Below are 12,298 nucleotides of genomic sequence, written 5' to 3'. Positions count from 1 at the left end.
CAGGAAACGCTTTCTGAAATAAACAGACAATATATGCCCTGGGATCAGCTCCCTCAGCCCCTTCCGCAATGCCAAATATGCGAAGATTTTGTCTACGTTGTCGATTGTCCAAATCTTCAAGCTTAGCTTGCATTTGACAGATCTGGACTTCATGTTTATTCACTGCTATTTCAGAGCGAGATGATGTTTCCTCCGTTAGGACTACTCTTTGTTGGAGTTCTTCCACATCCTGGGATATAGCACCTAGTTTACCAGCCATCTCTGGTAACGCAGACTGAGTCTTGTTGCTATCTTCCCTCATCTGCTGATAATGAGATTGAGCTTCTTGTTTCTGCTCATTTAACAGCTGAAAAATTGTCTGAAATGACGAGGACACCTCCCCCTGGAGATTCCAATCAGTTAATGTAGATATATTATTCTGAGAGGTACTCACAGAAGGTAAATCATTAGAGTTATCTGGCCCAGCAAATCAGGTTCCTCTATTATTTCAGCACTTGGAATTGTCACAGACATAACAGTTGTGGTAGTTGTTACTACTTGTGGGAAAAAACAGGGGGGGATGTGGTTGGAGTTGTCCCGGGGAGCATGGGTGCTGATAATGTACATGCCTGAAGGGCAGGAAGGGAGATAGTTGAGGTTTTTGTTGAATTGATCACTGTCTCCGACTCTTCCAACCCACTCACTAATACTGTAGTAAAAGTAGAATGCCCGGATTGGGATAGATTAGATATTTCCTTTGTAGGAGCTGTTAGATTCATCGAATCATTTAAACAGTTTAGCTCCTCTGATACAACATTTACCTCGGTAGGGCTATTTCCTGAAAGTCTTAAAGCCATAGATTTAACCCCGCCTTTAGCTTGCACCCATTTTCTTATAGGACTATTTTCCGCAATCACTTTTATAACAGTAGGCTTAGGTTTATTTATAATTTTCTTAATCTTGTTCTTAATCTTGCCTCTTCCTTTCTTTAAGCTGTTAGCTTTATCTTTAGCTGAGCATGAAGGTGTAGTATTACTTGAGTCGAGAAAGTCACAGTATTCATCATCAGTTTCTACTGCCTCCACATGTCCCATATATTCTGCCATATATTCTGCCCCCTGAACCTCGGCTAACCCCTCTGTTGCCATAATCATTATCTCCTCGTCTGCCATAGTTTCTGTAGTTAATACCAATGTTGATATAGGTATGGTATTAGCCCTAGTATCAGCTACTAGTTGTGGCTCTGATCGGAGCTGAATATCAGTGTTAGAGGCAGAGTCTTTAGATGAAATACTCAGAATGTCATTAGAAGTGCCAATATCAGTTTCCAAAACAGTAGTTACGTTCCGATTCTCCCCGCTAGCTACAGTATTGCCCTCTGTTCCAGGGGAGTTAATAGTATCTGTGGGAATCACATAATTAGCAACAATTGGTTTCGACATAATGTTACCAAATGCTGGGTTAGTTACTGGGTTGGTTTTAGCAGGAAGACGGAGAGGTGGCTTATTAGCATTCACAGATAATACCGTTTTTTCTTGCCTACCCGCAGTTTTCTTCCCTGCATCAGGAATCTGTATCTCAGCAGATTCCGTAAAATTTTCCGATGTGACTGGTGCAGTTATCGTAGGTGCCGCAGATACCGTAGATACTGCGATAACATCCGTGCCGTTGTTAATCACCGTCTGCTTCGCCGCCGCTGTTCGCGTACTCCTTCCTTGCGGTTTTGGCGCCATTACTCCGAACGCCGATGCTGCTGACAAACCAGAGCTCCGCTGAGTCGACAGACCAAACCAGACAAGTGTCATCCAGCCCTATGAGGTTATAGGTGCGAATTGCGGTAACCGTATGGAGCGAAGCAGCTCCCTGACCCGGCTGTCAATCAACCGAAGCCGCAGCATCCTCTCCGTTCTGCCTTTCTCCGGACTGCAATCAGGTAAGCTGTTCTTGCCCAGTTCTTGCCGAATCTTTAAGTTTTTAGATATACGTCTTTTCTCTGTTCACGATGAGCTGTCAGAAATAAACTTTTCAATCGAGATTGATTGTAAGTCAATTAGAAATGCAGAGCGCCATAGCCCGGACCCTCGGTGAGTGTTCTCCGCACTGGCGGTGTATACAGATTTTGCTGAATTCGCCAGTGTAAAATGCAGGCAAGCTAGTATTAAAAATAAAATATTGTCACTTTACCTGTCTCTTGCATGCTCCGAGTCCTCACAGAGCACTGGCTGCCCCCAGGGACTTGATTCTGAATGGAGTTACACCAATTTACAAAACATTTGGTTTCTAGACCAACAGATACCTTTCTGCCAAATTTGGTGTAATTCTGTTTAGTGGTTTGGGCTGTAGTCATGTCTACAATTCCTATGGGAATTAACATTTTCTGATCCCCCTTGTCTCGGCCCCCATTTTATGGATCACACTGATACTTTCCATGCACAACGAGAATCATGATACACTTTTTTTTTTAGAAAACCTGACACGTGGCTAGAACAAGTCAGGACTATTTGCTTTGTCAATTATTGTTAGCTGTTTAAGATAAATGAGTAATAATAATGAGTTTGTTGTAAATAATTATTAGGAAAATGTTACAATTCTGCATTAAACACTACTATGGTCTTTTGGGGGTGGTTGCTTTAACAGCATCTTACACAATTTTCTCCCCACATCTTTCTGAATTCCACCATCAATAAATCTCACACTTCATCACTTTCCTCTGCCACACCCAATTTTCACTTTCTCCTGTGTGTACTTCCTCACATCTTCGCATCACCATTCCTAACACACAATGCACCCACTCACCCAGATCACTGTGTTTTCTTTTACTATCTCCTTCTCAATATTTTGACAACTATGTACCTCCTTCACATGCATTTGCATATAATCACAACTGCAACTAGAACATGTGAGTGTTTTTCTGTGCACTCTATAAAGAGGCAAAGGATTGAATGGCCATGCATTCTGAACACCTTTCTGACTTACTGACCACCAGCACTGTGAGAAGTGTGCACTGCATTCCGCCTCAAATCCAGATCTCTCATCTCACCTTTCTCTTTATTCAGTTTATACAAACCACCAATGCATACACAAATAGCAGTCAATTGTTCTTTCTCAAGTTCTAAATACAATATGATAAAATAATAAAAACTATCATAAAAACCATTACAAATAAAACCCCAAACTGTTATGTTTTCTCTTCTGGTTGAAATGGCATTGTGCAAATAGCTAATGTGATAAAAAGGAAGAGAAAAAAAATTGCACTGTACCAGACAATAGTAATGCCTGGTACATATTGGCTTCTCTAGTAGGGGATGCCTCCTTCTCAATGAAAGTTACAGCTTTCTGGCACCTGAACCAGGCTTACATTAGAAAGTGACTTACAGAAAAAGCAATAGGATTTGATGTATCCGTTTTTAGGATCCTGTGAGTAACCCGGAAGGGTCTAATTCACAAATTCAGACAGATTGGTCTGATCCACTTTCTTCGAGGATGATGGTATTCAGTGCAAAAGAACAAAATATGTACCTCACTCTCCATCTCTAAGCCACAAGCAGGACACACAGATGTGTCATGGTCAGTGACCCAGGTGGTAAAGGATTTTAGATGCAGACAACCCAGGTGAAATCTCAAGTACAAGCTTTTGTCCAGCAGTGGTGAGATCAAGTCTAAAAAGGGCTCAAACCCAGTGTATATCCTAAAATTAAAAAACGAAGGGCCTTATTTATGAAGGCTTGCAACACTTTTACGCTGCTGTTGTGTCACTTTTTGTGACACCGCAGTGGCGTAAATAATGCGCAACGTTGCCCAATATTTACAAAGTGACGCATCTAAGCAGTTGCATCACTTTGTAAATTCCTGCGCTACATTATACATGTGACAGGTATAATGTATGCAGGGTGGGCGTTCTCATGTGAAAAAGCCTCATAGAAGTTTGGGCAGTGAAATCTATCAGATTTTAGTGCGTCACTTTCAGGATGCTACTGTGTCACAACCTTACGCCGTGGTGACACAGTGCAATGGGAATTGTCCTCTCCCATGCATTGCTAGAGTTGCCTCATGCTTGGGACACATCTCCAGCAATGCGGTTATTTTGGGCCGACAGATACGTCAGGATTCCTGACGTATATCTGTCACTCCTTGCGACATAAAGCGCCCTACATTAAATACGGCATATCCATCATGTCGCAAGTGGGGCACAATGAAAACTGTTGCATTGATGTTTTATCACAGCATTGGGACAGTATTCATAAATGAGGCCCTGAGTGGTTAAGCGCCCTGAGGTCGAAAGTAGTAACATTCCTATCTGTCACAAATGCCCAATACTTGGTCTTTGCATTAGCTATTTCCTGTCTTCCTATTTCCTCAGGGCTATCCCACAAGTTGCCCAATCCTAATGTCTTGCACCGTGTTGCTACATGGAGAAGCCAAGGGATTTGATTTGCACCACTAATCATTGTGACTTCCCTCAGTGACTTGCGATAGTCAGTTAGCTCATTTGTGGACCATAAGCGCCACCAATACATCAGGGGTTTAAGTGAAGCCACATCCTCGATTCTCTTTATCCCGAGATCAAAAAGTAATTGAATCAATAGAGTGCTAACTGGAACAGAAACAAGGGCTCTAACATATGAGTTCTCACGTACCACCAGCCTGTGGGTATCAACGTGACCCCATGGCTCTGCTCTATAAAGTGCAGTGGTCTAGGCTTTCGCCCGTTAGACCTCCAGGGCAGGAGTAAATGACTGAGACTGAGTCCGTTTATAAAATCGAAATATAGATTTAGATTTATGACACAATGTATCTCCCAGTCGTGGTCTGTTTCATGCATCAAAGATTGCTCAGTTCAAAGTATAAACTATACAAGTGTTATATGCTGCACAAAAAACTACAGAAACACATCATCCTATAAAAAGCCAACATTCTTAGGGAGGGCAAGGTTAAGTTAAAAGAGAAAACAAAGAGAGACTACTTGGCTAAAAAGAAAATACCGTAATTATTTTAAATTAACTGTTCAGAAATACATCGGTGTTTTTGCTTGTATCGTTAGGGAACTTAATATAATGACCAAAAGGGACCAGTTTCAATGTCAGTTTCAGAGACCCAAAATAACCTGATCCACTTAAAGCCCTGTTAACAACTATCCTATGCTTAATATATGTCAGTGGTTGCATTTGATAGGCCCAGTACTTTTTTTGGAGACAAGGGTTTATTTTTTATTGTCAGAATGTTATCAATACAGTGAGAGAGACAGGCACAACAAAGAGAAAGAAAGAGAAAGAGAGAGAAAAACTGTGACAATGGGGGAAAACAGGCACAAGAAAAGATCCTGGAAGAGTGCAATACAAAGACAGAGGCTTCCCTTTTTTTGACAATCTATCCAGTTGACCCCTGTGTAAACGCTGTCGGAATCTGACCTGCTACAGAGACTCTCCGGTCCTCCCGCCTGTCTCCCGCCGCCCAGCTGCTCAGTTTCCATCTTGAGCCGGGCCGCCGAGCGGAGTGTGGCGAGGGGCTGCCTACAACTCCTGGCAGCCCTTGAGGTCCCGAGCGGCATCACCCAGCGCCAGGAGGCGCATAAAAGCGTCATAAGTCCCGGGGAGCGGGGCTTCCCTTTTTTTGACAATCTATCCAGTTGACCCCTGTGTAAACACTGTCAGAATCTGACCTGCTACAGAGACTCTCCGGTCCTCCCGCCTGTCTCCCGCCGCCCAGCTGCTCAGTTTCCATCTTGAGCCGGGCCGCCGAGCGGAGTGTGGCGAGGGGCTGCCTACAACTCCCGGCAGCCCTTGAGGTCCCGAGCGGCATCACCCAGCACCAGGAAGCGCATAAAAGCGTCATAAGTCCCGGGGAGCGGGGCTTCCCTTTTTTTGATAATCTATCCAGTTGACCCCTGTGTAAACGCTGTCGGAATCTGACCTGCTACAGAGACTCTCCGGTCCTCCCGCCTGTCTCCCGCCGCCCAGCTGCTCAGTTTCCATCTTGAGCCGGGCCGCCGAGCGGAGTGTGGCGAGGGGCTGCCTACAACTCCCGGCAGCCCTTGAGGTCCCGAGCGGCATCACCCAGCGCCAGGAGGCGCATAAAAGCGTCATAAGTCCCGGGGAGCGGGGCTTCCCTTTTTTTGACAATCTATCCAGTTGACCCCTGTGTAAACGCTGTCGGAATCTGACCTGCTACAGAGACTCTCCGGTCCTCCCGCCTGTCTCCCGCCGCCCAGCTGCTCAGATTCCAACTTGAGCCGGGCCGCCGAGCGTAGTGTGGCGAGGGGCTGCCTACAACTCCCGGCAGCCCTTGAGGTCCCGAGCGGCATCACCCAGCGCCAGGAGGCGCATAAAAGCGTCAGAAGTCCCGGCTCGCGGGACGCCGGGCGAAGCCCGGGTCAAGGGCGGGCCCGTTGTTGCCCGTTAGTGACCGGTAAGACCGGACCGGGCAACCACCCTTTTTAGTTCACCATAAGGTATATTGTTTCATTTACCCTAGACATATTTCCCTGCCAGCTAACAATTATCGCATAAATATTAGCTGTATCTCTATTAAGAACTATCTTCTAGGTTTCTCTGGAAAATAGTGTGAATCCTAGACTACGCCATCATGACCAGAGGCAGCAGGAGTAAAACCAAAACTGCAACGAGCGTTGCCAAGATCACGGGTCCGATTGACCAATTTATTTCACGTACTAATGAGGTAATCGATCAGAGTATCTCTTTGCTGGAGCGCAGGGTATCCCAAGACCTTGCGAATGCGAGATGCTCTTCTATGGGCCTTCTGGCTTCAGCGGTATCTCCCATCCAGCAAGGCCCTAATATTCCTTTGTTGACACTATCTAAATCTGTAGCAGGAATCCACACAGTCCCCTGTACGGTGGATCTCTCAGCAACTCAATCTTCCTCAGATTCCCTTGTGTCAGAGGACCTTGAAATCACCCCAGACTTAGAGCTATGCCAATCGCAGGAGACAGCACCAATCAACCAGTCTCGTGGGGCTAGGGAGGGCGCTGTCGCAAAACGGGGGAAAGGTAAGACAAATGCTAGCTTGGCTAGTTCTGGTGCCCCGTTAGAGTCCGGGGGGGGGGGAGTCTGTTCTTTCCAGCTTAAGTGTTCTAAGGGTTGATAACCCTCCAGCGATTAATTTAGTTGACTTACCCGATAATTCTTCCATCACGACCCAGGAGGGGGGTCTCTGTAAGACTTGTAACACCACCCCGCACCTATTAGCCAACATTAGGGAGCTTCTTATGCACCACTTAAACCTCTGGAATCTAGTTTAAGGCACCTTGAATAACAGATAGCGATGCTCTCCGCCACCCCACTCACTCAGTCCAGTGTAGTTCAAATAAAACATGGGGGTGGGAATTCCAAACGTCCAATAATAGCTCCACAATTGGCCCAACCAGGTCCCTGTGGTAAGTTGACCACAGCTGCCAAGGCTTCTACCACGCAGCCTAGGCCTAATATATCATCAGCTCCTTCTCAGTTAAACTCTGATGCGGGCTTGGCATTGCCTAGTACGGCCACTGTCCCGTCCCAGGTTCTCCTGGGATTGGTGAAAGGTCCTGACAAAGCAGCCAATAAAAATCAGACAGCTTTCACACCTAAAACGCCGGGATTAAAACCCTCGGGGAAGTGAAGGGGGGAGCGCGGCCTAGGCCTCCCCATCCATCTCCCACCCGAGGCATCCCCCTATACCGTCATTCTTACCGGGGTTCCTGAATTATCTGATGGCACTGATGAACCTTTTTGGTCTCTTAAAAATAAGGTCATGCAGTGGCTTAGTTTAAATAGGCCCTTACAGCCCCGTTACTCAAGTAGAATCTCTACAGTTAGTAGAGTAACTTGGATCGGGGATGAGCGTAAAACAATACAAGGAGACTGCATTATAGTAAACTGTGATGATCCAGCTACAGTTGACTATATTTGTTCCTGGCCAACACTGGAAAAAAAGGGGGGAATTGATGCTCAACTTCTCTCCTTTTTCTATCCCCCAGTGAATACCTATCAATACTTTCCCACTTCAAACTGGCAACAAGCACCAGAAGAACCCTGGAATCATGTGGGTCACAGTTATAGAAATAGGAGCAGGGATTGGCAGACACAGTCTTCGTACCCAGCCAGAACTCATTTTCCAGTGGAGGGTTGGCGGGGCTTTCCAACTAGAAATCGTTACGACTGTTTGGAAATGGTTGATTGACCGTTAGTGAACCCAGTCAGCTTGATTCAGGCCCCTCGAGTTTCCGGTGTTCTATTTAGTACTGGAACACAATTAAACCTGTTTGAATACCATACTACTTCACAACTAACTCTGACAACTCCAAATGCTAACGAGGTCAGAACTACGCTAGAAACTTCTCCTGCCTATCCTAATACAATGGTGGTTAGACCTCCAGTGGTTCCTACCTGTATAAACAATCTAAATTTCCATCAGATCAAGGACTCTGATAACAGGATAGAGACTGCGGCCTCTTCGGTATGCTCGCCTACGCGTGCACCTGACCTCTCGTTAGCTGAATCCCTATCCCCTCAGCCAAATGATCTTCCCCGCATCACAAATCTGAGCTTTTCAATCTTGTATTGGAATGTTGCAGGTTTACGTACTAAAATGTCTCTGCAGCCGTGGTTAGACACGGTAAATGAACATCAGATAGTCTGTCTCCAAGAAACGTGGTCAACTACTCCCTATCATCTAGTGGGTTATAAAACATTTTACATCCCAGCAAGTCAGGGTGTCCTGGGTAGACCGAAGGGCGGACTGGTAGTTTATGTCGCCAATACCCTGTCTCCCATAACGATATGTAGGCCTAAAGAAGACCTGAGCTATCAAATTTTACAACTAACTTTTAATAAAAATAGTACCTATCTCTTGGTTAATTTTTATAATAATCTTGAAACGATGGATTGTATAAATATCCTTAATGAAATTAACACTTTTTTAATAACTCTGCGCAATAAGCTCCTGAAAACCCCAGTATATGTGGTCTGGGGTGGTGATTTTAATCTCCCACTATGCACTAATTATAAAAAAAGAAACTGTGGCCTACTGGATGAGCATGGCAGTCCATTGTCCCACTTTGCACATACTATCTGTGGAAATAGACTAAATGAGTCCCTCTTTTCATTAGAGCTTGATTTCGCTAATGATCTTGTAGAACCCCCAACCGACTTTTCACCAACTTTTCATGGTAGGGGGTCCTCAACTACTATTGATTACATCATGTCCTCCCAGAGTATGAAGGGACAAGTGGCAAATTTTCAAACGGGGACTGATGTAAGTAGTGACCATTTCCCCATCAGTGTCACAGTTGTACCAAAAAATGTTTCCTTACAGTCTAACACCACCAGTCTGCTAACACAAAATTCATTAACTATGAATAAAGTGAATGGTTACACTGTTAAATGGGCAAAGATAGATCCAGCCGTACTCACTGGGAGGGTCCTCGCAAAAGCTAGACCTTGGGTTTTTGATTGTTTAGCATTAGATTCCACTCCCCAAACAATCATGACCAGTTTCCAGAAGCTCTTGTCGGTAATTAGAGAGGAGCTCATAGGCAAACATAAAAACAAAAAGTGTACTACCGAAAGATGGTTTAACACGAAGTACCGTAAGGCTCTTTCCAATCTAAAGGCAGCCCTCCGCAGAACTACGAGGGATATTTTGGAAATTTCCAACTTGAGGAAACTTAACAACTTAGCCAGAGTGGAACGTAGGAGGGAAATTAAGCAAAACCTTTGGTCACAGCTACATGACAGCTGTCATAACAAAGACAGCGTCCTCTTTTGGCGTGTTATTAGATCTCCCTTTCTGGCTGACTCAACGATGGGGCAGCATTTAGACGTTGCAGTGTCAGCAGCTGAATGGGTCACCCATTTTTCAAAAATCTTTGGGAACTGTCAACTTGACCCTTCTGGGGAAGACTGGCATGAAGGAAGTAAACCGGGGTGCAATAGCTACCTGATTAACATCTACTTCAACCACGCGGAGGTTACCAAAGCCCTTAAAGCGTCAAAATCCGGCAAGGCACCTGGGCCTGACGGTGTCCCGCTGGACTTTTTTCTGCATAACTTTGAACTGTGGTCCCCACTCCTTACCCAGGTCTTGGTGGCAGCAACAAAGATTGGGTTGATAGAATAATGGTCGACATCCATTCTGCTCCCTATCTTTAAAAAGGGCAATCGTAACGATCCTGCCTGTTACAGGCCTATCTCCCTCCTGGACTCCATGGGTAAAGTTGCGGGTCGGGTGGTATTGGAACGACACCAAGCCTGGGCCCATACCAATATCATCATGACCGACCTGCAATATGGTTTCCAGAAGGGTCTTGGGACAGTGGAGCAGGCCTTGAATCTTGCCTTTCTGATTGGGAAGTATGCGGGAGCCAAAGGGGGTAACATCTTTCTCGTGTACGGAGACCTCAGCGCAGCTTTTGACTGCGTCCTGCACTCCAAACTCTGGGCAATCCTTAGGGATCTGGGGGTGGACTCAGCCCTCATTGTTTTCCTTCGAGAACTTTATTCCGATGCAACGGCGTGTGTCAGATTTGGGGTTAACGGCGATCTTTCCCCATCTTTTTCCATCAGAAAAGGGGTTAGACAGGGATGCGTACTGGCTCCCTTCCTGTTCAATCTTTATACCAACGGCCTTAATGCGGCCATGCTAGAAGGGAGCCAGGATCTACCCCAGATTAATCACCGCCCAATACCAACACTGCTATATGCAGATGACTCGGTCATCCTTGCTAGAACACTGAATCAACTTCAAAAACAACTTAATAAATATTGTTCTTTTATGGGCTCCCTTGGCCTTAAAGTCAACATAAAAAAGACTTTTATTATGCACATTGGCTCTAAGGTCAAGAATCCCAAACCAATTTTTGTTGGAAAAACAAGGCTGGAAAAAACATCCGTTTACCCGTACCTAGGCATACTGGTGGATGACACCTTAAGCTGGCGACAGGCCACGGCTAGCAGAAAACTTCTCTTCCAGCGAGCAACAACGGCCCTGGTATCCTTTTCCAGGAAACTTGGTAAACCAGCTCCTACGGAACTGCTCAAGATCTACTACGCAAAGTGTCACAGCGTAGCCACCTATGGCGCGGGAGTTTGGGGTTATGGTCCAATCGATCCAATCCAGACGATAGAGAATGGGTTCGTCAAGTATTTGCTGGCGCTTCCACAAAGCTCCCGACTTATGCATCCCATAACGAGTTAGGCATGGACTATGTCATCGATACCATTCGTACCCAACCAATTCTTTTATGGCACCGTATATGGACAAAAGATGAGTGCCATTTAAGACGTTCCCTGATTAGAGACTGTATGGATTTACCAAACTGGAAAAGGATTCCATGGCTAGTTTATGTGGGGAATTTCTTTAAAGACCTTGGACGCAGCTCCTTCTTCAAGGACCCACCTAGTATGGAGGATATCTCGAGAAAGGAGCTAAAGAGGATGTGTATAGGTCACCTAAGAGAACTTCGTGGCTCAACTGAGATCTTAAAACCCTCTAATTCTCAAATTTGTACAGTTCAGGCCGTTAAAGGCATGCAACCGTACTTATCGTTTTACCTGTCCAATCATGAGAAATATCTCCTGACAAGATTTCGTTTTTATTCTTTTTTTCGTTTAGTTTTTTTTCCCCAAACACAGTGCTGGTCGAATCCCATCACGAACTGTCCGTGTGATGGTGTATCCATCCAGTCAACACATTATCTTCTTTTGTAAATTTTATAAGTTACCTCGAAAGACCTGGATTCTACCTCTCCTCCGTTTAATTGGCCTAAGGTCGTGCTACCCAGCATTTATGTCTCTGTAGCTCCGGGACTCAGAATATTTTGCAAAGTGCATAGCTACCTTTTTAAAAGCTTGTATCAAGATCCGTCATGTTCTTGGTTAATCCTTTTTATGTCCACATATTTTACCTTAGATTTGTTATGTATTGGGTAGTCTTATTTTTTGCTGTATTTTTTTGCTGAAATCTTTTTCTCTATTCATTGTTATTTTTATGTACTTTTTATGGTTGCAAAACAAGTGGTAACCGAATAAAAGATTATGAAACAAAGACAGAGAGCAGGATCACAAAATATTCTTGGACTGACACTATTTCTTGTCCTTGGTGGTAAGTTATGGCAATTCTTGTTATAAACACCTTTTACCAGTGTATTATCAATACAGGTTTCTGGAGTTGGTAATGTGTGACAAGAATATGTGGGATTATTTGTTGTGTGGCATTTGGTTCTGATGTGATATTTTATATTGTTGGTGCTGCAGCACTTTTGTGCTGCTTAGTTCAATGTGTTGTACTGTGATTGTTATATTGCATTCTTTTTATACTTTTT

The sequence above is a fragment of the Lissotriton helveticus genome, chromosome 5_1, assembly GCF_964261635.1.
Source record: "Lissotriton helveticus chromosome 5_1, aLisHel1.1, whole genome shotgun sequence".
Classification (NCBI taxonomy): Eukaryota; Metazoa; Chordata; class Amphibia; order Caudata; family Salamandridae; genus Lissotriton; species Lissotriton helveticus.
Note: the sequence above shows the minus strand (reverse complement) of the source record.